The sequence below is a fragment of the Microcebus murinus genome, chromosome 9, assembly GCF_040939455.1.
Source record: "Microcebus murinus isolate Inina chromosome 9, M.murinus_Inina_mat1.0, whole genome shotgun sequence".
In the NCBI taxonomy this organism is placed as follows: Eukaryota; Metazoa; Chordata; class Mammalia; order Primates; family Cheirogaleidae; genus Microcebus; species Microcebus murinus.
In genome coordinates, this window is record NC_134112.1 from 49,360,712 (window position 1) to 49,388,291 (window position 27,580).

Genomic DNA, 27,580 nt, shown 5'->3' on the forward strand with positions numbered 1-27,580 from the left:
ATTCCAAAATACCTGTTGATGGGTACTTGGGTTGTTTTTAGAGGTACTCTTAACTAAGGGAGGGATAGAAGAAATCAGGGGTAGACAGGGTAGAAGGTATAGAAAAAAGGAATTTTAAAGGTGCATTAGTAAACTCTTAAGGGTGATATATATGCGAAATTATGATTATAGAGATGGTTTCATGGGTGTGTATTAATACATATGTCATAACTGGTTAAAGAGTACAATTTAAATATGTGTATTTTATTATACCTCAATAAACTGCTAAAAGTTAATGATGAGGTCTTTCTAATTTATTTTCCATACTCCTAATAAGAGCCTTTATTCTCCCACTTTTTGGAAAACATAACAGCATCAATATTTTCTTACAGTATATAGTTTTTTCTTCATTATCTCATTCTAAAACTGAAAATTCTTTTCAAAATTTTGTTAAATTACAAGGACAATTTTATTGCCAGATAAAGTTTCTTTCACACATTTTACCTTTCTGTGGGTAAAGTATAATTTAATATGCAAAATATGCAATAGATGCATTTCTAAAACATTCCATTCAGATTTCTCCCCTGCCACCTGGCTACCACTCTTTGATATTCTGCTCTCTACATAATATCCCCAGGTAATTATTTATGTCCTTTTCCATGTAGGCTGTTTGTCCTAGTGGTATTTTTTATCTTTACTTTATGGAGGTGGTGAAGAATGTTAAAGTTCATGATTCAAATAATAATGCATGTTATTCAAATAAATTCTAAAAGACAGATTTCACTATTCATTACACAGAGATTAAAAATTACTAAAATTACAACAAATGGCTCAATAGGTGAAGTAATTAATTTATATCCATAGATATAACTCTAAGAGCTGAGGAGTTATTCAGGATTTAGTTGAAAGCAAACTCAATAATTTGTGGGCTATTTCTTATACTATATCAGTGTTTATGAGGCATTAGCAGCATTCAGATGGCAATTTTGTGTTCTAAAAGATAATTTCGTGTACCTTATGGTCACTTGACAGTGGCTGCTGAGCTAATCAACAATCATATTGAAATTAATCACTTGCTTGCATATTTTACAGGTTCATAGTGAATAAAGAAAATTAAATATTGACAAAAATTTATTTTAAAATTTCTAAAACTCCCTGTTGTAAAATACATATGATAATTTTGTCTTTAATATGAACATTTTACACATTATATGTAAATTTTACTTTATTATTCTTGAAGACTTGTTTCTATTTCGGTTGGGTTTTGTTTGTTTAAATTCTGTGTTTAGCAAACATATTTCTTAAATTGAGACATATAACTGTACAGTGTCATTAATAGAAAGAAAATGCAATATGGGCATACCTTGGAGATATTGTAGGCTGAGTTCCAGACCACTGCAATAAAGCAAATATTGCAATAAAATGAGTGACGTGAATTTTCTTGTTTCCCAGTGTATATAAAAGTTATGTTTACATTATATTGTAGTCTCTTAAATGTGAAATAGCCTGAGGTCCAAAAAACGATGTATATACCTTAATGTTGAAATATTTCATTGCTGAAAAATGATAACAAGCATCTGAGACTTCAGCACATCATAATTTGTTGCTGGTGGAGGGTCTTGCCTTGATGTTGATGGCTGCTGACATATCAGGGTGATGGTTGCTAAAGGTTGATGCGGCTGTGGCAATTTCTTAAAATAAAACTATAATAAAGCTTGCCGCATCAATTGACTCTTCCTTTCAGAAAAGATTTGTCTGGACCATGTAATGCTGTTTGATAGCATTTTACCCACAGCAGACTTCTTTCAAAATTAGAGTTGATTCTCTCAAATCCTGCTGATTCTTTATTAGATAAGTTTATGTAAAATTCTAAATCCTTTGGTTGCCATTTCAACAGTGTTCACAGCATCTTCACCAGGAGTAGACTCTTTCTCAAGAAATCACTCTCTACTTACTTGTTAAAAAGCAACTCTTCATCGGTTGAAGTTTTATCATGAGACTGCAGCAATTCGGTTTCATATTCAGGCTCCATTTCCAATTCTAGTTGTCTTGCTCTCTCTACCAAATCTGCTGTAACTTCTTCCACTGAAGTCTTGAACCTTTCCGAGTCATCCATGAGGGTTGGAATTAAATTCTTCTAAACTCCTATTAATGTTCATATTTTGACTCTCTCTCATGAATCACGAATGTTATTAATTGTATCTAGAATAATGAATTCTTTCCAAATTTACTTCATACTGGGTGTGGCTATCATACTGGATGTGGCTACCCAGTTTTCTCAGCACCACTTATTAAATAGGGCTTCTTCTCCCATTGTGCATTGTTGTCTGCTTTGTCAAAGACCAGTTGGCTGTAGGTAGATGGTATCATATCTGGGTTATCTGTTCCATTCCATTGGTCTATGTTACTATTTTTGTACCAATACAATGCTGTTTTGGTTACTATAGACTTGTAGTATAGTTTGGACTTAAAAGTACAAATTACTCCTTGATCTATGGGCTACAGAATAGATATGGTGTTATCAGGCATAAAACATTAATCTTGAGAAAAAAAAAGTGCTGTTTATCTGATGAATGTGAGCCTCCCTTAAGTTGTGTGGTTCAGAGATACATGGCAATGAGGAAGAAGTCATATCCCACTTACTCCCTTAAGCGAAATAATCATCTCTTAAAGTCCCTTGGTATGTAGACTCTAGACTGATTGTCACCACAGAAGCTATAAATTAACCAAGGATTCAACATGCTGGACACCATAACTCACACTGTATGGTTCACCAATGTATAACCAATCACTAATCAATGTCATTTATGTAAACCAATGAGAATGAGAATTCCTGACAAACAACTTTGTATCAGCTCCTTTCTTGCCTTCCTTATTTGCTTTTAAAAACATGCTTGTAACAAATGCCAAATGGAGTTTATGTCCAAGATTACTTGAGTTTGAGTTTTCCGGACAGCTGTCCTCATCTTGGCTCAAATAAACTCTTTAAAATTATATTTTGTGCCTCAGCTTCTTCCTTTATGTTGAAAATTTCCTTGTACATCTCCATCAGCACTATTGAGTGACTAGGTGCATTGTCAATGAGCAGTAATATCTTGAAAGAAATCTTTTTTTTCTGAAGGGGAAAAAAAAACAAAAAACAGTGGGCCTCTTCTTACACTAGAAGACTGTTTCATCAGCATTGAAAATCTGTCGTTTAGTGTAGCCACCTTTATCAACGATCTTAGCTAGATCTTCAGGATAACTTGTTGCAGTTACTTCTACATTGCACTTGCTACTTCATCTTATACTCTTAATTATAGAGATGGCTTATTTCCTTCAATCTCATGAACCAACCTCTGTTAGTTTCTAATTTTTCTCCTGTAGCCGCCTCACCCCTTTTAGCCTTCATATAATTAAAGAGAGTTAGGTCCTTGTTTTGGATTAGGTTTTGGCTTAAGAGAATGTTGCAGTTGGTTTGATCTCCTATCCATACCACTAAAACTTTCTCCATATCAGCTCTAAGGCTGTTTTTCTTTCTTATCATTCATACACTCACTGGAGAAACACTTTTAATTTCCTTCAAGGACTTTTCCTTTACATTCACAATTTGGCTATTTGGTGCAAGAGGCCTAGCATTTGACCTGTCTCAGCTTTCAATATGCCTTCCTCACTAACCTTAATCATTTCTAGGTGTTGATTTAAAAGTGAGAGACACATGACTCCTCCTTCCACTTGGATACTTAGGGGTCATTGTAGGGTTATTACTGGTACCAATTTCAATATTGTTGTCTCTTAGGGAATAGGCATATCTGGGGAGAGGAAGGGAAATAATGGAGTAGCCTATCAGTGGAACAGTCAGAACACACACAGCATTTACTGATTAAGTTGACAGTCTTATAAGGCTGTGGTTCATGGTACACATCAAACAATTACAGTGACACATCGAAGATCACTAATCACCCATCACCATAATAAATACAATAATAATATAAAAAATTGAAATGTGAGAATTACCAAAATGTGACTCAGAGACAGGAAATGAACACATACTGTTGGGAAAATGGTGCCTGTAGACTTGCTGGATGCAGACTTGCCACAAACCTTCAACTTGTAAAATATGCAATGTTTTCAAAACACAATAAAATAAAGCACAATCAAATGAGGTAATCCTGTAAATGGGGTGTGAGTCCTGCTTTGAGGTAGGAGACCATGGAGACCTCAGGTCTACCCTTGGCTCTACTCCCAGCTGGATTTGTGTGACTTCCTTCATTCTCAACTTTCCTTTCTATAAAGAAGGGTTTGGTTAATTGACAAGTTTCTTTTGAGCTCTAAGATTATAATAAATTTTTGTCATTTTGAATCAGGCTTCTTACATGCCAAAGTTATGTTTCAGGAGAAAAGAGAGTCAGTTAATAGAATATTTCAGACAATAAAATATGAAAGTGAGAAAAGAATTTTGGGGAGACAAGTCTGAATTATGCAGACTTGCTAGTTTTCACAATGATTTATTCATCAACAGAAGAGGGAAAAATCACTTGCTTCTCCAACCCTTTGCCAGTATAGACAAAGCCCAAGGCACAAAAACAGATTACACTAAATGTCATCTGACACCCATCAGCATCTTCCAAATATCTTCTTCAATCTAATTATTTGTACCAAAATAAAAGACATTTGATTATATAACTGTAATTTAAATGTGTGAAGTCACTTATTTAGACTAGTTAACTTTGTTTTTGTTTGTTTTCTTTGTTTGTTTGGAGCTCCCTTAGTTTCTATTCAGTCAAGATAAATGACAAATAAGTTAATGTAATGTTTTTACTGCTGGGCTTCCTATTTACAATCAACTGGCAAGAAAGAATATGACCAATTGATATTTGTAAGATAGAAAACATATTTTCTTTCAGTTAAATAAGGTTTTATGTCAGACACAAAAGAAAAAGATTCGAAAATTGTGAAGCTCAATCCCAAACAGTAAGGGCTAAACAGTGAAGTCTTTTGCATTTCAAATGTGGAGCTCCACACAGCAGAACTCCAAGTCTAGTACTAAGGGTTAAGATAATATGGAAAGAAGAAAGAAAGAAAGAAAGAAAGAAAGAAAGAAAGAAAGAAAGAAAGAAAGAAAGAAAGAAAGAAAGAAAGAAAGAGAGAGAGAGAGAGAAAGAGAGAGAGAGAGAGAGAGAGAGAGAGAAAGAAAGAGAGAAAGAAAGAAAGAAAGAAAGAAAGAAAGAAAGAAAGAAAGAAAGAAAGAAAGAAAGAAAGAAAGAAAGAAAGAAAGAAAGAATCAATCGGTGGACTCTAATATTTGTGCTTTTGCAAATAAAATGTTCATGGTAACTTTGGAATTACATTCCAAGACAGTCATCAAGGTTGACAGAATATATCAGAGCCTGATAGAAAGATTTAAATTAGAAAGGCAGGGGCTTAAGAAGTGGTTTGTCCAAGGAGGTGCCTGAGATGATTGTTTCCTTGGAGATCATTGCAAAGGGCTCTTATTATTTTCAAAGTGAGCAGAAGAAAAGTGATTTTCTCAGTTCCCAAAAGATGTATTTATAAATGCAACACAACTACTAAGCCATATCATTCCAGGCTTATGTAGGTGAACAAGTATATTGTTTTCTTTTTCCAAACATCTTTTTTAATCAAGAGAAGATTACTATTGCAGAGTGGGTGAAGGTTATTTATCTCAAAACCAGCTGGCTGGAATAGGATTTTACTAGGAACTATTCCTCAGATATGGACAAAGTTGTTTGCCCTTTTACACACAAAAGAAGAGTTGGGGAAAAATGTAACCTTTAAATTGAATGCAAATACAGCGCAAAATAAAATCTGAAAGTGTTCATATTCAGGTGTTTGATTGTGGCTACAAGCACTTGACTACATGACAGAAATTACATTATTCTATTTTCATATTTTTCTCCTAATATTGGGTGTAGTTATTATAAAACAGTATCATACAAATCTTACCATATAAAGACTTTTTTATATGAAAATAAAAAAGCTACTATATCATGCCTGTAATCCTAGCACTCTGGGAGGCTGAGGTGGAAGGATCATTTGAGGTCAGGAGTTTGAAACTAGCCTCAGCAAGAGGGAGACCCCCATCTCTACCAAAAATGGAAATAAATTAGCCAGACTACTAAAAATAGAAAAAATTAGCTGGGCTTGGTGGTGTATGCCTATAGTTCCAGCTACTGGGGAATACTGGAGTCCTGTGACCCTGTAAGTCTGTCTATAATACTCCAGAGCATCTCTGCATGGCGTGAATGCTCAGCTAAGCCAACGCTAAGGGCCTTCATCTCACACACTCAATGATCCCATCATCCTATTCTGATTTAATTCAGAGCCTGCCTCCATACATCTAATCTTAGACCAGACCAGCCTTTGCATAATGGAAAGCCAAGAAGATGTTTGCCTGTTTACCGGAGTTTACTTGGTTCCAAGTGACAGCAGCTCATAAAAAGGCTAATTCTATAAAAGATTGAAATTAAGGGCCCACAAAAAGATTTTTCTGTGCCTGTCATTCCTGCCGGCTTCTGAATGACTCAGGCCTCCCAACAAGATCCTGAATTTGGAAGCTGTATATTCAAATGCCAGAGGGATTTAGATATGAATGTGCAGACGGCTGCATAAATAAAATGACTGTCACTGACTTCTTATTTTTCTTCATAAAATGAGTGCTATGATTCTAGATAATCTTGTCACAGCCATTTTGCCATCAAGGAAGGCATTATTTGAAAATTAAAAGCATTTTACTTTTCATTCACATCTGAGATTTGCTGTACCTAAGCTTGTGGATGTACTTAGAAATGTAGTATCTGAAGCTAAGGGGAAAAAGTGGTTAAGCACATTTAGAAAAAAAAACTGCTATGGCATTCCTCCTTTGGAGAAAAAAAGAAATATTTTTAAAAAGAAAATGAACTTTGTAAATTTTTCCTACCAGCATTTACCCTAATTTTTCTCCTGCATGGATGAGCAGACCAAGTTAGATGACCTTTGAGGTTTTCAGGAGTCTTTTTCTACCTTCCAGTATATTTTACATATGGTTACCATTTAAATAATATAATTTGGGTCACTTGTCTAATAAACAAAATAAAATGATTAAGTCCTCCATGATCTGGTTCTGGTACATTTTCTAGTCTTGTTCCTCAGAGTGCTCCTGTGCATAGCTTATGTTTCCATTATGGTATTATGACTATCAATACTCATTATTTTTTCTCCTCTGTGCCTTGCTCAACTCTTCTTCCTGGAGTGTCATTCTCATGTTGCCATATATTTGTATTTCAGCTAACATTCAAGGCTCAATTCATTTGCTATGTCTAGTCATGGGGCCTTCTTTAGTTACTCTTGTCAAAAGCAATTTTGGCCAGGCATGAGCCTCCATTGTCCTTTATCCTTTGCATATGACCTGTATCAATTTCTTCCTTACATATATGCCTTTTCTTTCATGTAAATTTTTTGAAAACATAGGTCATGAATTCATTTCAGTATCTTGATAGGATTCAACAAATTTCCTGGTAAAGAGTAACATTCCATGTCCTTATATATATTTTTGAGCAAATGTCTTCCCCAAAAAAATGGGCAGAGAAACTCTAGATGTAGCTAAAGTAAAATCCTGAGCAGAAGCATATAATTTGTGATCAAAACAGAGAATATGAATCAGCAATAAAAATATTCAGTTCAACTTTGATAATTTCCACTGAAAAATAACTTTCCATAGTCATTGCACAATTTTCTACTACCTACTGTTAAAGAAATTGGAGCATAGATAGATCTAGCTCGCTCTCTTAGTTCTCTGAAGGGATGAATGGTCAAGTTTATTTTGTACAAAGTAATCAAGAAAAAGTACATTTAATTTTCCCTCATGTCATTTCAAAATTGTGCTTCTGATAATTAAGCATATGCTCTCAATAGTGGTAGTCAACAATAAAGAAGAGAATATTACTGGGCTTTGTACCTAATGTGTGCTCATCAGGAAAAGAAGCTACAACTGTGCCAGTCCTCTCTTACCATGTCTAGACATCTATTGAACTAAATTCTTATGCTGCCACATGTAATTCTCATGTACATCATAATATGCTGTATTTTCAGAATTTGGATTGTTAATAAGATCAATTTCAAATTAGCTTAGTCTTACTTTGGAGAATGTGCTTTAACATATCTCTGAGTGTTTTATCTCAATTTTTGTTTCACAAATGCTATCCACAGAACTATACTTCTTAAAAATGGGATGAATAAAATCTAGTGATTTAGTACCTATGATTAGGTAGCACACCACTTGTAATAGCATCTTTAAGAAAGGAAAATTTCCTATTTGATCCTATTTGAATTAAATGTCATCTGCTCAAAGTTAATTTGTTGCTGTTTCTATTTCAATTAATAGTCAATTCAGAAAGCTTAGAGGTTGAAATATTAAGAAAGCATTCTATTGATTCAGTTGGTAATAGAGAATGAACTAGTACATAAAAGATCTCTTAGGAAGTTGCTTTTAGCACATATATTTTTTAAAGTGCACCTTTTATTAACACATAAGTTACATACAGTAAGGGAACAAATCATAAGCTCAAGGAGTATTTATGATGTGGACACATCCTTATAGCAAGTAACCTGATCAAGAAATAAAACCTTATTAGTGTCCCATAATATCCATCAAGCCCCCCCACAGACCCTCTTCATCATAAGTAATCACTACGCTAACTTCTATTTCTATTACAGTCCAGTTTTGCTTGTGATTGATTAGTTAAATAATAAGGAGAGAGAGAGAGAGAGAAATGATAGATACATACATAGACTTACCAGCATATTGTACTACTGTGTGGTTTCTTTTGGTCAAAATTATGATTACGAGATCCAGTCATATTATTGCCTGTGTTGATCTTTTACTTGTTTTTATTGTTGGATGGTAAGCTATTATAAGGAATATACCACCATTTATTTATTCATTTCATTCTTAAAGCACATTTGGGTTGATCTTAGTTTGGGACTATATAGAATAAAACTGCTCTAAATATTCTTTAATGTGTCTTCTGAAGTGGGATGAATGAGTCATAGAGAACACATATATTCAGCTTTATTAAATACTTGATGTGTAGATTTAACATAATTCTTTTTATACTTACGTGATATTCTATAGTCTGCAATACCTTAACTTTTGTTAAATTAGTCAAATATTAAAATTTAGGTAAATATGAAGAATATAGCAACCTCTATAACAATTAATACATAGAAGAGAGATTGCTATGGAGGGGGGGTACATTATAAAGTAAAGTCTCATAATGTGGAACCAAACTTTATAAAGAAAGCAAGATACAAGTTTCACATAATCGGGGATTAACTTTTTGAGTCAAAGAAGTATTACCATTAATTTTAGATCCTTTGTTAAATAATGTGGACCAAAAAGAATTCAAGGAATAATTGATGCCCAAGAAGGCCCATGCAGCAGCCTCAAATTATAATCAGTGCCTCAAATTATTATTTCTAGAAGCCCTGGATCTCCATGCTCCTGGGTCTCTATGCACCCTAGAAGCCTCCTTACCTTCTGTTTAATGCATTCTCACCAAGCTCTGTGATAGAATTAGCTCTACTTTTCAAAGTTTATTCATTTATTTCAGATGAAGATGAAATGTACACTACTGGTGCATCAAAATGTTTACTTAAACTTTTATTTTAGTCAAAGGCCAATTCCAAATCTAAGATGCTTTATTACTTCAAAATGAGGTGTGGAAAATGAAGAGGGCTGCTTTAAATTTTAAATCATGAGTGAGGCAAAATTACCTGAGTTTTGTTTAACCATAATAAAGTCTGGTTATTTATAAGTACCTATATTTCAAATACCAAATTCTATAAGCATATATTAAGCACGTTAAATTTGCTACATTGATATAAAACATACAGGTAGGAAATTTTTAGCTTTCTGTGTTTAGGAAGGGGAAAAATTTGACTCTACAGTTAGTAAAACACTCGATAAGGCAAAAGAAAAGAATTACATAGAAGAGAAGTAAATCAACAAAGGCTAGGTTACCTTCTATTTGTAAATAGAATTGATTGACATAGATTCAATCAGTCTAGACATGATTTTTGCTTAATTGAAGAGTTCGACTGGGATAGCTTGCTAAATATTTTGAAAGCTAGACTATACTATTAATAACTGCTATCACTCTTTCACTTCCCATCTACTCTTTTACTACTGAAAGCTGGTGCCCTCTCCCATTTTCTGCTGAAACTATTCTTTCAAAGATCATCAAAAGTCATATCTTACAAATCAAATGACATATTCTAAAGCCTCATCCAGATATTACAGAATGTCCTCTGTTTCTTGATTTGGTCTCTGAGTGTCACAGTTACCAGCCCACAACCTATCATGCTTCTTTTCTTTGTCTGGTTTTATTTAAATATAGTGCCAAAACCTCAGCTATGAAGTTTGATGAGACCATGGTGTCTTTGGCCAAGTACTCCATACTTTAGGTCAACTATACAAGTCCATTTCTGAAAGAGTCAGGGACTATCCTCCAAATAGATCCTCTTGTAATTTCAAAATTCTACTGTTGGGCATCCTAGAGTTCCTCCAAGCCTAAAACAACTCAATTCTTAATTAGAGAAAACACTGTGGTTCATAATTAAGATGTTAGACTTTAAAATAAGATCACCAGGTTCAAATCCCATTTTGTCATCACTAGCTATTGGAATTTAAGCAAATTAATCCACCAAAGCACTGGCCTCTTCATCTATCACAGCATGGTATATTAATAATGCATATTTCATGGTTATTATAAGGAACAAATAAGATAATAGATAAAAATGCCCTAATTGACTTGCATATTTTAAACCCCAAATAATTTGTTATTGCCATTGTATTTTTAGACAGAAATCCACAGCATAAACACATCTTGTAAATTAACCAGAAATCACAGTTCAATTCAGGCTAGAATAAGACCAGCCTTAGTGATCATTCATATGGAAATACCTTTGCCTGGTTAATTCTACCAGGAATAAGTCCAGGATTTGATCATGCCAGATTTTTCTCGATAAATAAGGCAAGGTCAAGGAACTACATTAATTGGGTATTGGGCGGGTGGGAGAGTGGGGGGTGGGTATATACATACATAATGAGTGAGTCGTGCCCGTCTGGGGGATGGTCAAGCTTGAGGCTCAGACTTGTAGGGGGAGGAGGGGCAAGGGAATTATTTGAAACCTGAAAATTTGTATCCCAATAATATGCTGAAATGGAAAAAAAAGTACTGGAGGGAGAGCAGAGTGTTCTGTTTTGCTTTAAATAGTATGATGGGGGCTCATGTAACTTCTCCCTTGCAAAGCAAGGACCTCAGGGAAACTGAAACAAAACCAAACAAAAAAGCCCCTTCGGCCTCATCAAGAAATTAAGAGGGAAAAATCCAAGTTTCCCACCACTGACTTTTAATGTTTAACAGAACTCATGCAGGTTTCTTTTGAATTTAGAGATACCGATCCAGACAACAAAAGCTGAAAGAAATACAAAGCACAAATGATAGTCTTAAATAGTTCTTTTTGCATAGATGGTCTTAAGACCACTTTGAACTGGTTTAAGCTTCCTTAGTTGCCTTAGTACCCTTTAGTTAATTGTAATACTAAAGCCCTTGCCTAATGGTAAGCGGTGTGCATGCTTAACCTGTATTGTATGTAAATATACAATGATGCAGAGACAGAGCCCTATATCACTTGCCAGAAAGAAACATAAGGCTCCACAAACAGGCAGGCAGTGCAGTTCTTACTCTTGGAAGAAGTCTTACCACCCAGGAGTGCTTGGAGGATTCCTATCTTGACTAAGAATGACAGCCCTCTGTAAGTAACCTCTAATAAACTCATCTAAAAGCTGGATTGGTCTGGGTCATTTCTTTGGTCTCTTGGCCCCATCTTAGTTTGGAGTGCAGTTTTTCTACATCATCCCAGGATTTTCCCAAAATAGTTAAAACTTGATTCTATCAGAGACTCAAGAATCCTACTGAAGGAGATAGGCTGTTCAACACTTCCCCAACCCTTTTCCCTCAACCTCTCCATTCCCAACCCACTCCAGATAGAAATTGAAAGAAATAAACCTCTGTTTTTTTACCTTTCATAGACTTAATAATAATTATCAACCTATGCTCAGGTAGGCCTACAAGTAAAAATAGTTTGTCATTTTTGTTTACTATTGCAAAGAACAAGTGTGAAGGTGTTGGTGTGGCCGTAGTTTCTACATCCATATGTTCATTACCGAAGGCAATGAATTGACACTTTCATTGGTTAGGTAAATCAACTCCAGCATGGCATCAAACATAAAGTATCACTGTGACCTAAAAAGACAAAATATCCATTCCCCCCCCCCCATTTTGAAATGAAGAGTAAAATTCTGTTCTGCTGGTCATACCTCAATTTAACTTGATACATGTTTTCATACAAAACTTATACAAAAAATAAAGTGACTTTATTTTAAAGTCAGTAAATGCAATGCCTTCCAAATAACTATTTCACAGATGTGGTTGGTCTGGGTTTTAAGCGTACAAACAAAACGTGGAAGTATATTTGAAGTGCACTAAAGTTGGTTTCTTATTTTATCCAGAGGCCTTTGAAATTTTTCGCTAAAAGCTCTTATAACTGATCTCTAAAGAACTGACTTGCAGGCTTGCTGGTAGCTTCTTTTCCCCTCTGTAAACCATGCTGTCTGAAGCCTAGATGAGGTAAAGGCTAATTCTGGTATAACATCTGTGGGCATTTAAACAGTTGGCTTCCCACCACCCAACCTGCATGATTAAAAGAACTCATATTTCTTCCCCCCCCATCTGTTTATGGCAGTTATACTTGTCACTTCTAATTTTATAGTTTAATTGAATATTTTATTTGCTGATAAAATATGTTTGAAATGAAAGAGCTATTTCTATAAAAACGAGTTTGATTTGGAAAGACCCATGAATAGATATTGAATTAGATATGAGGACAATGACATTCAAATATTGGAGAAGTAGTAGTAGTCTAGAATGATTTGACATTCATATTCCTTCACAAGTATCAATTAAGTTCTCATTCTACTCTGAGGAACCCAAACAAGAACTTATGGATGATGAATAAAGATATGTTTTATGTAAGAAAAGACAGTGTGTGCCTCCATTCCAATGAGTATTTCCATGTTCAACGGAAAGTATTCAGTTCTACTACAAGAGATGCAGGGATAGTCTAAGTAGAAATCGTCACCTCTGTGTATATCATCTCTTAATTTCTGGCTTTAATGGTTTACTTTTTACTAACAGACTAACCACAAAGCCCAATAGCATTAGCTAGAAAGGCTTCAACTGCCAATTAGGACTTTTGAGACACAGAACAAGGAACATAAAATTTTCTCTTAAACACCTAAAATAAATAAAAATTAAGTTATATTAGTACAACAGCTGAATCCTTTACTAACTCTCTTCCTCCCTCAGTTTAGCTGAGTTATGCTAAAATAATGCAGTGAAACAGTTTATATACATATCTTAAAATAAACACTACAGGAATTTCATTTAGCTTCAACTTATTTTAGTACCATTGGTTTATGCTTTCTTAACAGGAGTTACTACTGAAAAAGCTTATGGTAATCAGTATATAAATACTATAAAAGCTATAGAGGGAGAGATAGGAGAAAAGATGCTCATTCTGAAATAGAGTATTGGGATAGTTATTTTATCTGTGGATAAGACAGTGTCCCTGATCATTTCATTGAATAGTAAGTTTAAATACAGATTATTGGTACTCAGAGTTAAGCACAAGGTACTGTTTCTGTTTAAATATGTAATATATATTATTATTAAATCTTTGTATCTATGTTTTAATGATTATTTTACTTTACTGTTATTGCTAGAAGATATCTTATTTTGTGGTTTCTTTAGTTTGTATTTAAGATGTAATAAAATATGATCTTACTTAAAATAATAAGGGGCTTTATGACAAGTTATTTAATTTAACAATCTCTCATTTTTCTGTTTGAGCTTCTTGCTCAGTTTAATAATGAATGCCATAATTTGCAGTTCTGCCTGAGCTGGGATATGCAGAGTTCAAACTCTAAAGTATTTTTACAGCAGGATTTTTCCTTTATTCTACTCATAAAAGTCATTCTTTAATTCTGGCAACTCTTAACCTAACTAGTCACAATCTTTTAAAAACATTGTTGAAGCAAGTACACCCTATGTATGTTCTAACTTCTTTATTCAGGAATTAGTTTATTTGTTCAAAATACAGTTGACTTGAACAACATAATTTTGAACTGTGAGGGTCTGCTAATGTGTTTTTTTCAATAAACATAGGGAAATATTTTTGGAGATTTGTAACGATTGGACAAAAGTAGCAAATGAAGCACACAGCCTAGAAATATAAAAAAAACATAAGAAAAAGCTAGGTATGTCATGAATCCATAAAACATATGTAAATATTAATCTATTTTTTACTACCATAAAATATACCCTAATCTGTTATAAAATGTTAAAATTTGTCAAAACTTACACACATAAGCATTAATAGACTCTACTGGCACCATTCACAGTTGAGAGAAATGTAAACAAATGTAAAAACACATATTAAATCATATCTGCATAAAATTAACTATAGTACATACTGTATTACTGTAATAATTTTATAGCCACATCCTCTTCCTATTGTGGTGAGCCCAAGTGTTGTAAGTATCCTCTTAAAATGCCATGTGACACTAATCATCTCCATGTGAGCAGTTGGTCTCTCCAGTAAATTGCATATCACAGTAAAAAGTGGTCTCTCCAGTTCTTGAAAATTTTTCATCAGGTTTAGTGCATTACCGTAAACCTTGAGCAACACCACAGGACCATACAAAGTGCCACTAGTGACGCTGGAAGTGCTCCCAAGAAGCAGAGAAAAGTCATGGCATTACAAGACAACGCTGAATTGTTTGACTGAGTTCTGTAGTTGCGATTGCTAGCCATTTCAGACAGAAGATTCATCTTGCAAATGGAGGACGTAAACTTACAGTATTAACAAATACAGTACAGTACTGTAAATATATTTTCTCTTCCTTATTATTTTCTTAATAACATTTTCTTTTCTCTATCTTGTTATTATAAGAATATAGTATATAATACATATAACATTCAAATGTGTGTTAATTGACTGTTTATGTTATTGATAAGACTTCCTGACAACAGTAGGCTATTACTAATTAACTTTTTGGGAAGTCAAAATTATACCCACATTTTCAACTGTACAGGGGTTCGGTGCTCCTAACACCTGCATTGTTCAGGGTCAACTGTACAACTAAACTTGGTGATTAAATCACACATTTTCTTGATGCTTCTCAGATTATGGGAATGGAAACAGAATTGCCTAACCTTGTGCTTGCTTTACAAAATACCTGATTCATCAAAGTTTATTAACTCATTTTTTCTCCAATTTCTCATGATAGCTTTCTCCAAAATAAAAAGAAATAGGGCACTTGTGAGATCATATGAATACTTATGTACATCTATAATTGACTCAGTTCCACATATCTCAAATTGCTGTCCTGGGAATATGGTGTCGCACGATGGTAATAGGCAAAAACCATTATTTTTTGCTTGGGTTTCTTTACTGTAATCATTATAAAAGTCATTTGTATGCTTATGAGTCTCCTCTACAGTATAATGTGCAGTGTAACCAAAACACATTTGATCATGAAATGAATGTTTTTGTGGAAGCATTATTTGAGAGATAATAGACTAGTTGTAAAAAAAAAAAATCTTTTCCACTAAGGAAATGCAAAAATGGTTATTTCTTTGTGTAAAAATATCTTCTTTCTTTTCAACTGAAGATCTACATAGTAAAGGTTTATGAAGCAGTCAACCCACTGCTCTTCTGCCTACCCAAATTCTAGGTAATCATTGAGAATCCATAAATGGCTCCTAAAAATATCTTTATTGTTACCACTGACCAACACTGTTTCTGTTGTGGCTGCTTTTTGACTAGACATATAAATGGTAGCCTAGAAGTGATGGAGATAAAACGATAAGCAAAGGAAAGACGGATAACACCAAATTAAATGGAAGCACTATAGTTAAATCTTTTCTTCCTTTCACAAGAACATACGATAAGTCATTGCATTTGGCTGATTATTTAATACTTTCTCTGTCTTGGAGACAACAAATTGGTACATTAAGCCCTTTCCCATACCATGTCGCCCCCTCCAAAACAGTAGAAAGAAAAAGAAAAACTCAGAATTTTCCAATTTAGATGTGACTTTCAGTAAGCAAATCTTTTAAGTTAAAAGAGTACTGAGCTCCTCCTGTCTCTGGCTTCAGCTGTAAAAGTTTTCAAGCCACTAGTGGCCTCTGCTGGCAACTATGCTTTCATTTTAGGAACAAAATTAAAGGTGGTAGTAAATGAAAAGAATTATAGTTTTTTTTTTCCCCCAAACTAGTGGAAAATTTTATTTGAGTACATTATAGTGCATTGAATCAACAACTGCACTGTATTTTTCCTGGAGTCTACTTTTGGCTCAAAAGTTATTTAGAAGTTTGACTTTGGTCACACAGCTAAAATGCATTTGAAAAATTGTAGGGTTAGATGGTATCTTCATAGTAATTGCCAAGCATAGTATTTAAAGTCCTATATATTCATGATATGAAATCATGATAAATCTTCAGAACTCACTGGGTAATTGAATGTTTGAAGGAACTAGAAGGAAGTGAGCTAGAAAGATGTATAACTATTTCTTCTTACAAAATGGTGACCAGTTGTAGCAAATTATATTCACTTTCAATAAAACTTCTCTTTTTCCCCAAATAGCGATGTTGTCCACATGATACAGACTAAAGTAAACAGATACTGAGTCCAGAATAATGGACATTATTAGCATTTCAAAAATAATGCCTCATGTGACAAATCCTAAATATGTTTCTCTTACCCATCACTTTATCCATAGATCATTATCAACATGCTATCTATGAGAAATTATATTACATATACTTAATATGGATAAAATTCACTATATCATATTGGTACAGAAATTAGCCATTTATAAATCATTGTCATATTGTATTTCCCACATCAGAAAAGATACTAAAATCACAAAAATATAAATGAATGTATTGATAATGTCTCCTCAAACAGGAATCTATAATGTTAACTTTTACTCAAATATTGAGCTATTTTACTAATTCTCCATTAAAAGGCAAGAAATTCTTTCCAAAAGTTTCTTATTTAGGAAACAACATTTTTTTAGCAAAAGCAATAAAACTTTTGCTTCTTCAGTAATTTTTAGTTCTATTTTACCACTTCTAAGTTAAATACTAGTAAAATCATGAACACTTTATATTACATATTAATGTCATCATTTCATGCTCATTAATTTATTCCAATGGAGAAATTATCTTTAACATAAAATTATAGACTATTGAGATCATGTTATATAGGAAATATTTTGTGGGCTTCAGTTTCAAAGTTTAGCATGAAATTTAGCCTCGTCATTCCGGACGCTCCAGCGTTCTATGAGCGCCGGTCTTGTCTCCCCCAGCTAGACTGTGGGCGTCCCCAGGGCAGGGACCCGCACTCCCACTTCTTCGGCATTCGGCCGGCTTTTATGTGCTATGTGCCCAGTCCGGTGCTAGCTTCCGTGGGAGATACAGATTTCGGCTATGGAAAGGGGACATGTACTAAGCAAGGTCCATCAGGAGCCCAGGAGACGCGTTTTGGAGATGACAAACTTGAAGACCTTGAAGAGGCAAATCCATTCTCCTTTAAAGAATTTCTGAAAACCAAGAACCTTGGCCTGTCCAAAGAAGACACAACCAACAGAATTTATTCAAAGGAAGCCTCGAGGCACTCACTGGGACTGGACCACAACTCCCCAACCTCCCAACCCGTGGGGTATGGCCTGGAATATCAGCAGCCGTTTTTTGAAGACCCGACAGGGGCTGGCGACCTCCTGGACGGCGAAGAGGATGAGGACGATGGCTGGACTGGGACCTATCTGCCTCCCGCCACGGAGCAGACGCACTCAGCGAGGGTCACCACCAGCACGTCGCCCTCTGGCACGTACCTTTCATTTTTCCCCACCCCGTCTGAGCTGGCAGGGCCCAAGTCTCCACCTTCCTGGACGTTGAGTGACACTGACTCTCGTGCGTCTCCGGCGTCTCCAGCAGGGAGGCCCAGCGCAGACTTCGCGGGTCACGGAGAGTCTCTGGGAGATCGGCACTTGCGGACGCTGCAGACAAGTTACGAGGCACTGAAAGATGGAAATTCTAAGCTAAGAAGAAAGCTGAATGAGGTTCAGAGCTTCTCTGAAACTCAAACAGAAATGGCGAGGACGCTTGAGCGGAAATTAGAAGCAAAAATGATCAAGGAGGAGAGTGGCTTCCATGACCTGGAGTCGGTGGTTCAGCAGGTGGAGCAGAACCTGGAGCTCATGACAAAACGGGCTGTAAAGGCAGAAAAATCACGTCATGAAACTAAAGCAGGAAATAAATTTGCTCCCGGTGGTGGTCTCCAACTTCAAACGAGAGAACGAAGCCCTGCGGTCTGGCCAGGGCGCCAGCCTCACTGGTGAAGCAGAACACCGACGTGGCCTTGCAGAACCTCCGCTTGGTCATGAACAGCGCACAGGCTTCCATAAAGCAGCCGGTTTCTGGAGCCGACACGTTGAATCTTGTTGCTGAGATCCTTAAATCCATAGACAGAATTTCTGAGCTTAAAGACGAGGAGGAATCTTGAGAAGCTCTGCGACGCTGTCAGCTTGATGCTCCGTGCACATCCTGAGGACACTCCCACTTCATCTGAGTGTGCAACTGTGTCTGCCACTGTGCAGTCTTAACCCAGAGTAAAGTATTTATCGTGAGATACTAATTTCATGCGCTGGAACAGTATTATTGGCCACCCAGCATAGGAGCTGATCCTGACTGGCAGTCTGAGCTACAATTTACATGCATTCCTTATAGGTGAAATTCCTGCTATTTTATAGATTCTGATGACCTATTGGAAGGAATCTTTATAAAAGCGAGTGTTTTTTTTTTTTTTAATTGCTAAACATGAAAACAGCAATTCTGTAATAAGTGTTTTCCATTATCGTCTAAAAACATCGTCAGATGAGTTCATGTGATGAGCCCTGATGTCGCAAGTAGAACACTACACGAGCCATCACAGAAATGATCGGCTTGGGCAGGGACATGTGCCTTTTCACCATTACTCAGGGACCCTCTGACTCCCAGTTCCGTCTCACGGCCTTCCTGGGTGGTTTCTGCAGTTGGTGGCCCGAGTGAGGGAGTGCCGCTTCCTGAATGCTGCTGTCTTCCCACCAGCCCCCCCCCACCCCCCCCCAGGCGACCAAGGTTGCACATTCCATGTTGAAGCTGTTTAAACACAGCTCTGTGAGCTTTCAGATCTGAAAAACTTTTGGGCTGGGGGTTTCAAGACACATTTAAAGTGGCATTTTGTACAATGAATTTTAGAATTCAGGAATTTAAAGTGTGTTCAGAGCCTTCCTGGGTCAGTGGGAGGTCTTGCAGACTATCTTTCTGATCCTGTCCTGCACAGGGAAGAGGGGGGTGTACTGCACACCTTTTTGGCTATTTTCCTGTAGATGTTATTTTTTTAAGTAAATTTTCTCTCCTGTTCGGGGAAAAAAAAAAAAAAAGAGGAGTTTCAACAAGACTTTCTCTAGAAGCACCCTGCTGGGTTTTAGAAGCTGCTTGATTTCAGAAGTCATAATGTGCTACTAATCAGAGTAGAATTGCCCAGTGTGCTTTCACAGGGTACGAAAGTCTTCTGCGTTGTTGTGTGAGTCAGCTCTCAGCTCTCAGTCACAAGTCACCAGTCCTTCATCTCCTGGTGAATAAACTCACCATGAAACAGACTCTCCAGGAAAGGTGGTCAGAGTGACACAAGGATATGGTGTCCTAGCAAAATGCTCGGCTCTGTCTAAGGGGACAGGAGAGTGGCAGGATCTGGAAATTTCAGTCTTTGGACATAGCCCCAAATATCTGATTTTTAGTTTCATTCTGCTACTTACTAGCTATGTGACTTTTAGCTTGTTAATTCCACTTTCTCGGGCTCAGTTTATTTAACTAGTAAATGGGGATAATGATACAGAATGATGGCAAAGACTAGGAAGTTTATTTCAGATGCCAGTTTAATAGTTATATAAATAATTACTACTTTAGGAGACAGAATAATCAAAAAGCCAACAATGACCCAAATACATTATTTTTATTTTTTATTTTAAATTTGCACAATAGTTGTATATACGTATGGCATTCATACGTATGTTTTGATATTCAAACGTGATGTTTTGATATAGGCACATGATGTGTAATAATCAAATGGGGGTAACAGGCACATCCATCACCTCAAATATTTATCATTTTTTTGTGCTAGGAACATTTGAATTCCACTCTTTTAATGGAATATATACTTTGAAGTATAAAATAACTCTGAAAAATATCTTTGTTCTTCCTGATGAGTATCTCACAGCCCTTGCCTGCTCATTCATATAAAATATGGTACACCATTTTTGATATATTAGGTATATTCTATTTTACAATCCTACGTTATTTGATGGCTACTGGCAGGCTTAAATGTTAATTTATTTTAGTGATATTGGTGCTAAAGGACTAAATTGATCTTTTCATGGCTGGAAAATTTTATTTTGTCAGGGTTACTTCAACAAGTTGGAAATACACATAAGGCTTAGAAACCACCACAGAGCATCATTTTTTAAGCCTTCCCTAAGATGTCATCACATATGGTTATTCATCACCACATCCCTGAGCATGTCAAATTTTATTAGTGTGACATGATGAAATGTGACAGGATAGACACTTTTGAGCCTGCTTTATTGCACACAGGCACACATATAAAGTGTGAACAAAGATATCATGTGAAACATCTCAAAATGTTATTGCCAAAACCATAGGTTTTCTAAGCCAAATGAAAGTGGGATGATTAATTATCAATTAAGAACTTCTTCTGAAATATGTGTTACAATGGAATATCCTGAAGGTCAGGGCCTGCCCTGGAATCACCTTTGCTCAAAGGTATCAAGGCTAAGAGAAAGTGCTCCGTAGACAGGAACTCTATAGCATCATTCTGCCACACACAAATGTTCTTACATCATTACTCAGCTAGGTAGAGATGTCTTTACACCACTTATTGGTATAAGTGGACTCTTCTTTCCTTTTGGTGCTCAGAAAATGTTCCAATGTCCACATAGAAAGGATGGATGTCTGAAGAATCGCCCCCAAGTTTTATATTCCATAAGTTTGTCCTAAGTCTTTAACCTTCCCTAAGCTAACACAGGATTGTAAACTGTAGATAGAGATAGTTCTTATTCTACATGTAATGATTTTCTAGTAAGTGATAATTGAGAGAAAGTTATATAAGCATTTTATTTCAAGTTGGTTAGCAAAATCCTATGCCTATAGTTGAAGATTTTATATGCTATGTATCAGAAGAAAGTACACATTTATGGAATATTATAAGATGTTGACTCATGAAGTTAATGAACATCACTAAGTATTTGTTATAATAGGAGTCAATACATGTCCACTTTGTTCTGTGCTTTACCCTCACCATCTTCTTTAATTCTTCTCACTCTTTGTGGCATTTAAACTCATTACTGTTTTATGTGTGAAGAAACTGGGGCTCAGTCCAACTAGGTAATGTGTCTAAGATTAGATAACTAGAAAATCACAAAGCCAGGTATGAATCCAGCTCTAATTATCTCTGAAGCCCTTGCTCAATTTACTCTGTAACATGGTGTCTTTGACACTAAATAGGTCTGTGAGCCAAAGCAATCACCACCTATTTACCCACTTTGAGTTTCAGTACATGCTAATCCAAGATAACTCCAGATTTGGGTTGGAGATTAGAGCAGAGTGAGTTTTAGATTTGAATGAAAGACCAAATGATTAATGGAGTTTATCTTTTATTTGGCAATAGTCATTAATGTTCTTCTTAGGCACCATCCTAGAAAGGTTTGCAATAGAGAGATGGCTAAATATATCCATTCCTCTTAAGGTACTGGAGCACTTCTGGGACTTCATCCCCAGGATAGTAACTCAGAAATTGATAGTGGAATCCAGGAACATGAAGCTTTATTGGTGAAAACTTCCTCAAATGACTCTAGGAATCAGCCAGTTTGGAACAATCTCTGTATTAAATGATATGACAAATATTTTCTCAAAGTACTAATGAAATTCACAGTGGGGAGTGGATATAGTTTTTTTGGGAACTTCAGTAAATGTGTCACAGGGAAGAGACATTTGAACTGAGTCTTGAAAAATGACTGTGTCTGGTGGCTAAAGTTGTCTATAAAGGTGGAAAAGGGAATTTTTAATAGAGGGAAAGCTTGGGCAAAGACAAGAAGGATGAGAGGTTGGGCTGGAACAAGAGAAGTAAGAAGTACAGGAGATGAGCTAGGCAAATACTTTTGGGCCATATTATAAGATAATGTATATGCTTTAGTGACTATAAACTATAATACATTGGGAAATAACTAGGTATTTTAAGCAAGAGGGAGAAGAAGCCACCATTATGTTGGTGGCAGTTAGAGGAAGAATTAGAGTGGGTGAGAGTGGGGCAAAGACACCAATTAGAAGGCCAGAGCAATAATCCAGGTCAGAGAAGGTGAGAGCAGGACCTGACACAATGGCCCTGAGAATGAAAAAGAGAAAATGATCCCAGAGGCATCTCAGAGATGCTGACATGAGTTGGCAACAGAATGGGTATGGAGAGCTAAGGGAGAAAGAGGAATAAAGGATAACTATGATATCTTTAGCTGGGAAGATGGTATGGAGAACAGTGCCATTAATTTAAAGAAAATGCAGTCTGATAACTTGCTTTATGGAGATGATAAGATCAGTGACAAACATTCTTAATTGAAGAACTTTAGAACATTTAGTAGATGTTTGGACCAGAGTCTCAAGATAAGAAAAGAGTTTGAGGCTAGAGCTAAGGAAGTGATTCAAACCAGAATCATGCTATGACATTGTTGAGAAATATGCTTTGTGAGGCATCAATCTAGGGTTAGAGAACAACTCTTATAAGGCTTTCTGAAATTAACATATATATTTCAAAGCTCTATAAGAATAGGATATTAATTTCCATTCATCATATTTTATGCTATTAGTTATTAAGTTAAGTATATTTGAACAAGAAAGTATCCACCTAATTCACAGTATCAGCTTTCAGTATATTTCACACTTCACTTTTAATTAGTTATTTTCAGACTTTCTTGGATGCAATTTTTCAAATTCAACCTGCTTTATTGGCACAGAGTCCTGGCATGGGTTACCATCACACACCTGACCTGTCTTTTACCTTCTCTATATAAGTGTGCACAAACCAAAGAAAAGATAGAAAAGTATTTGAGCCTGAATCCAGAGAAAGGTTTGGACTTACATATCTCCTATCGGCTTAGTTTATGAGTTTATTTTCAAAGCGAGGAGCACCTGGAGTGTTGACTGACACACAGTATGTTTAAATCTAGGAAATCTTGATGTTTTTCTATATATAATCTACTGTGCATCCCCCTGTAACTTGCTCATGCTAAAGGGTCAATGTCAATTCTGTAGAGGATTCAGGATTAAACTTTTGTGGTCCTTACATGATTATAGGACTATGCTTATTTCACTATACACTGCCTTTCAAATACTGCTTTTTATAGTTAAATTTCTTTCTTTATTGAACATCACAAGTATTCTATTCCTCTTAACTCTATAATAAAATTCACCTTTGGACTGGCTCTTCAAAACTCAGAGAAAGATGACTGCCAAAGATAATTACTCCACTGTGATTAATGAATCCTTTTCAAAATTGCAGTCACCAGACTGGAAACCTGAGATCACTTTTATAATATCAAAGAATAATTTTATCAAAAGATTTTATTCTTTATCATTTTGTTGAAAAAAATTTGAATGTCCCATTACATTAGTAGGTGACAATATGTTCATCAAAGATGTGTTCTAGTGAGTGTTTTACAGCTTGTAAAAAGAAAAATGACAGCTACCACAATCAAAAGCTTTCTCACTAATTGTGGATGAAAAGTGATAGTTGAGAAAAATGAATCACTAATTAACTTGGGAGATCTTGACATTTCTTTTTATTAAATAGGATGTGTTAATTAATTTGTATTTCAGATAACATGATTTGGGTTTAATGTGGCTTGAAAGAATAAGAAAAATTTTGAACTTAACCATGTCTAATCTAAATGTATCCCATATTTACAGGGAGCTACCCCAGGTACCTGTTTTCAGCAAGTCATACTTTATTTATGTCTTGTCCTTGGCCTGAATATAAACAGCATCACCAACATGTCCCACAAAAGTTTTGTTCTTGCCTCTCCCCTTGCATCTGTGCTAGTCTCAGGTAGATGGGGATGAGCAGAGTGCCAGGTGTGTTGGAGAAGAAGGGAAAAGGGAGAAGTGTAGATCCCACAACTGCTTCTCCTCCTTCCCTCCTCCCTCACTGGTTTTCGGGCTCTGAATATTTCTCATTGCAGCAATTAAATGTTCAGTAATTGCTATCTTTGGAAAGAAAGGCAAGAAACAATTAGTTGAGCCTATTTTATCCTCAACAGGTGTGGAACTTCAGTCTTTACATATGCAGGTACCACCATTTACAACTCTGTCATGTTTTTCTCCAAATTAGCAAAACTTCAAAATAAAATATATTTTTAAATTGTTTGTCTAGGAGGAATAGTGTAAAAGCAACCATTTAATTAAAGAAACTACTACTACTAATAATACTATCTCCAGAGGTAGGCTTCTGCAGAGATACATAGAGAAAGAGACTCAATGCTTTTTGAGCATCTCCTATGCTCCTGGCATTTTCACATACCTATCTCATTTTATGGTCCTAGCATTGTTCAGAAGTCTGTGTTATTATTGTTATTTTACAGCTATGGAGTGAGTTATTAGAGAGGATTGTAATATTAGTTTGCACAATTGTTAAATGTCTGCCAAGATTTCAAAATCCCGTTTTTCTGCAGATACCATACAGCATCTAATAAAAAAATGTAATTTCTCACTTATTCTCTTTACATTTATTCATTCATTCTAAAAATATATTTTAACTACTTCTTATACCCAGGCATGCTGGGGTTTACCAAAAACACATAATGTCTGCCTCCAAGAGGACTATAATTTAGGAAAGGGATCAGGCAAGTGAAACAAACAGGTAAAATACAACATAAAGGCTACGATGGAAGTGACTTTCAAGTACAGCATGAGATCATACGCTGGAGAATAAATTCCTCCTGAGAAAGAGGAGGCCAGTGAACTTTTTAGAAAGGCAATGTTTAAACAAAGTACTAGGAAGAAAGAAAAAAAGCAGGTGTTTGTATTGAGAGGAAGGCTTTATAGGCAACGGTCATAAAATGAGAAATGACATAAAGACACAAGAGTGTGTGTCATGTTTTAAAAATTGAGAGGAATTCAGGGTGGTGGGAGTACAAACTGCAAGGTGGGGCACAGTGGAGAAAGGATAGTGACATAAAATAGACCCAGATAATGAGGAGCCCCAGATGCCATGACACAGACTTAATTCAGGAGAAAGTGAAGGAAAACAGGGGAAGAGAACAAAACAAACAAGTTTTCATTTTAGAAGCCTGGTGGGCCGACGAATGGAACCTGGGAGAGAAGACTCAAAACTGAGAGACCAGATAGGAGTCCATGACAATTATCCAGGTGAGAGATGGTGAGATATTGAGCTAAAAGATAACTAAAAGTAGCTAAAAGTAGCATCATTTTTTAGATGAGAGATCAGATATTAGGGATGGGAAATCATAACATTTACATTATTAGTGGCTGTTTGTGGAACATTCAGCAAAGAGAGAAATCTGGGCTTACTCCCTACTTTCTAGTTGGATGATCAAATGAATGTGTTGTACTTATCCAGTGTAAAGTAACATGGACCAGACAGAGATGCCAAACCAAATGCTGAATAACTAGTTATAAACCCAGGGAGAGAAATCTAAAACAATTCATCACCAAATGGGTGGTGTTTGAAGTCATATGGATAGAAAAGATGACTCTGGAGAAAATATATAAAATAGTAAGATAAATGGATCTTAAAAATAAGAAATTCTAAAAGGTGACGGGGAAGACTAGAGAATATAAGCAAAGAAGAATCATAATAAATGGTGAAAATAGAAGTAGATGAGATAGGGTGTTTCAGCATCTCTGGAGAAACTTTCACAGAGAATGGAATAGTACAACTGTCTCAAATGCCCAGAGAAGTCAAATAATTTCAGTCAAAAGCTGAAAGATGTATGTACTTAATTCTTGTATTGGCATCACTGAAGACTTTTAATAGAATAGCCTCCAGGAGGATAGAAGCAAAAGGACAAAGAACCTAAAAGTAAACTCAGATGTGAATAATTGATTCTATTCTTCCATAGAATTGGGCCTGGGTCTACTTCCAGTTCATCATGACCTCTTGCATTTTGAGGCCCTGAAATGTTGTACTTTCCTTTGCCATTATTTATAGTACTAAGAAAACTACCTTCTTATATCTCTAGAGACTAATAAGCAGGTTCCAGAAATTCTTTTCTACTCTTGAGTAGAAATACAAAAGTAAAATTCTGTTCAGAAAAAGAAAATCAAACAAAACAAATTATTATTATTACTAAAGTACTGGCATTAAAAAAAGAAGCAGATTCACCAGTCTCTGATCCTCAGAAGAAAAGAACAGGGAGGCAGGGAGATCCAGTAGCCAAGTCAGAATCAACACCTTGCCCTGGTGATTGACAGCTTTTCCAGCTTCCTTCTTGTGACCTCTGCTGATTTCAAATCATCTGGAGCTCGAGCAACTTTTCCTCACTATTCTTTCCTCACACCCTCCCAATTCTTCATTCCACTAGAGCTGTTGAGCCGGGCCATCTCATTTGATTTGTACCCAGGTTTCAAACAACCAAATGATAAGTGAACTCTTAGATCACACATTTTCATGCTTATGGTGAAAAATAAGAAGATACAATGTTTGCAAAGTAGTAGGCTTTTGAGTCTTAGTTGATTATAATATTAAAATAGTTCATAATCTTTATTTACAAAGAGATGACATTTTAGGTTTTGTTGTTAAAAAACTATGCATCCACCCATGGATGATATCCAAGACTTTTGAAGTTTAAGGGGAAAGGGCAAAGGCCTATCAGAACCAATGGTCAAGGATCTGGAACAGACTCCAGCCTTTATACCCTAAGGGTGCTTGTCATCTGAACAACAGCCCAGCATACGCATAGGATATACACAAAGATGGTAATCAGCAATTTAGACTTAATTGTGGAATAAGAAAATACTGAGGTGAATTTACTTGTGTGGATATTAAAAGCAAAAAAAAAAAAAAAAAAAAGAAAAGAGAAAAATAATAGCTATATCTTGTATTTTTAAAAAGAATAACACCTTTTTAATTGAAAAATTATGCATGTTTATGACAACTATTCAAGCAATAGAAAGGAATGAACAGAATAAAGTTTTGAATCACCTGAAACCAAGAAATAAAAATCATTAAAAATGTGTGAACATTGTTTTTGATACTTCTTTCTGCATGTGTATACATAAAATGTGCAATAGATTGAAAAATGGAATTATGTTCATACCTGTTTTTAATAAAAAGGTTTTAATTTTATTTGAAATTACCAGAAGAAAAG

General features: G+C 35.6%; 1 protein-coding gene and 1 pseudogene across 1 annotated transcript in view; one reads left to right on the forward strand and one right to left on the reverse strand.

Annotated features, from left to right (window-relative positions):
• ZNF804B (zinc finger protein 804B) overlaps positions 1 to 27,580 on the reverse strand; it is a 498,952-nt gene that overhangs the window by 109,015 nt on the left and 362,357 nt on the right. The gene's annotated exons all lie outside the window — the stretch shown is intronic.
• On the forward strand, positions 17,522 to 18,752 carry LOC105879376 (endosome-associated-trafficking regulator 1 pseudogene; annotated as a pseudogene).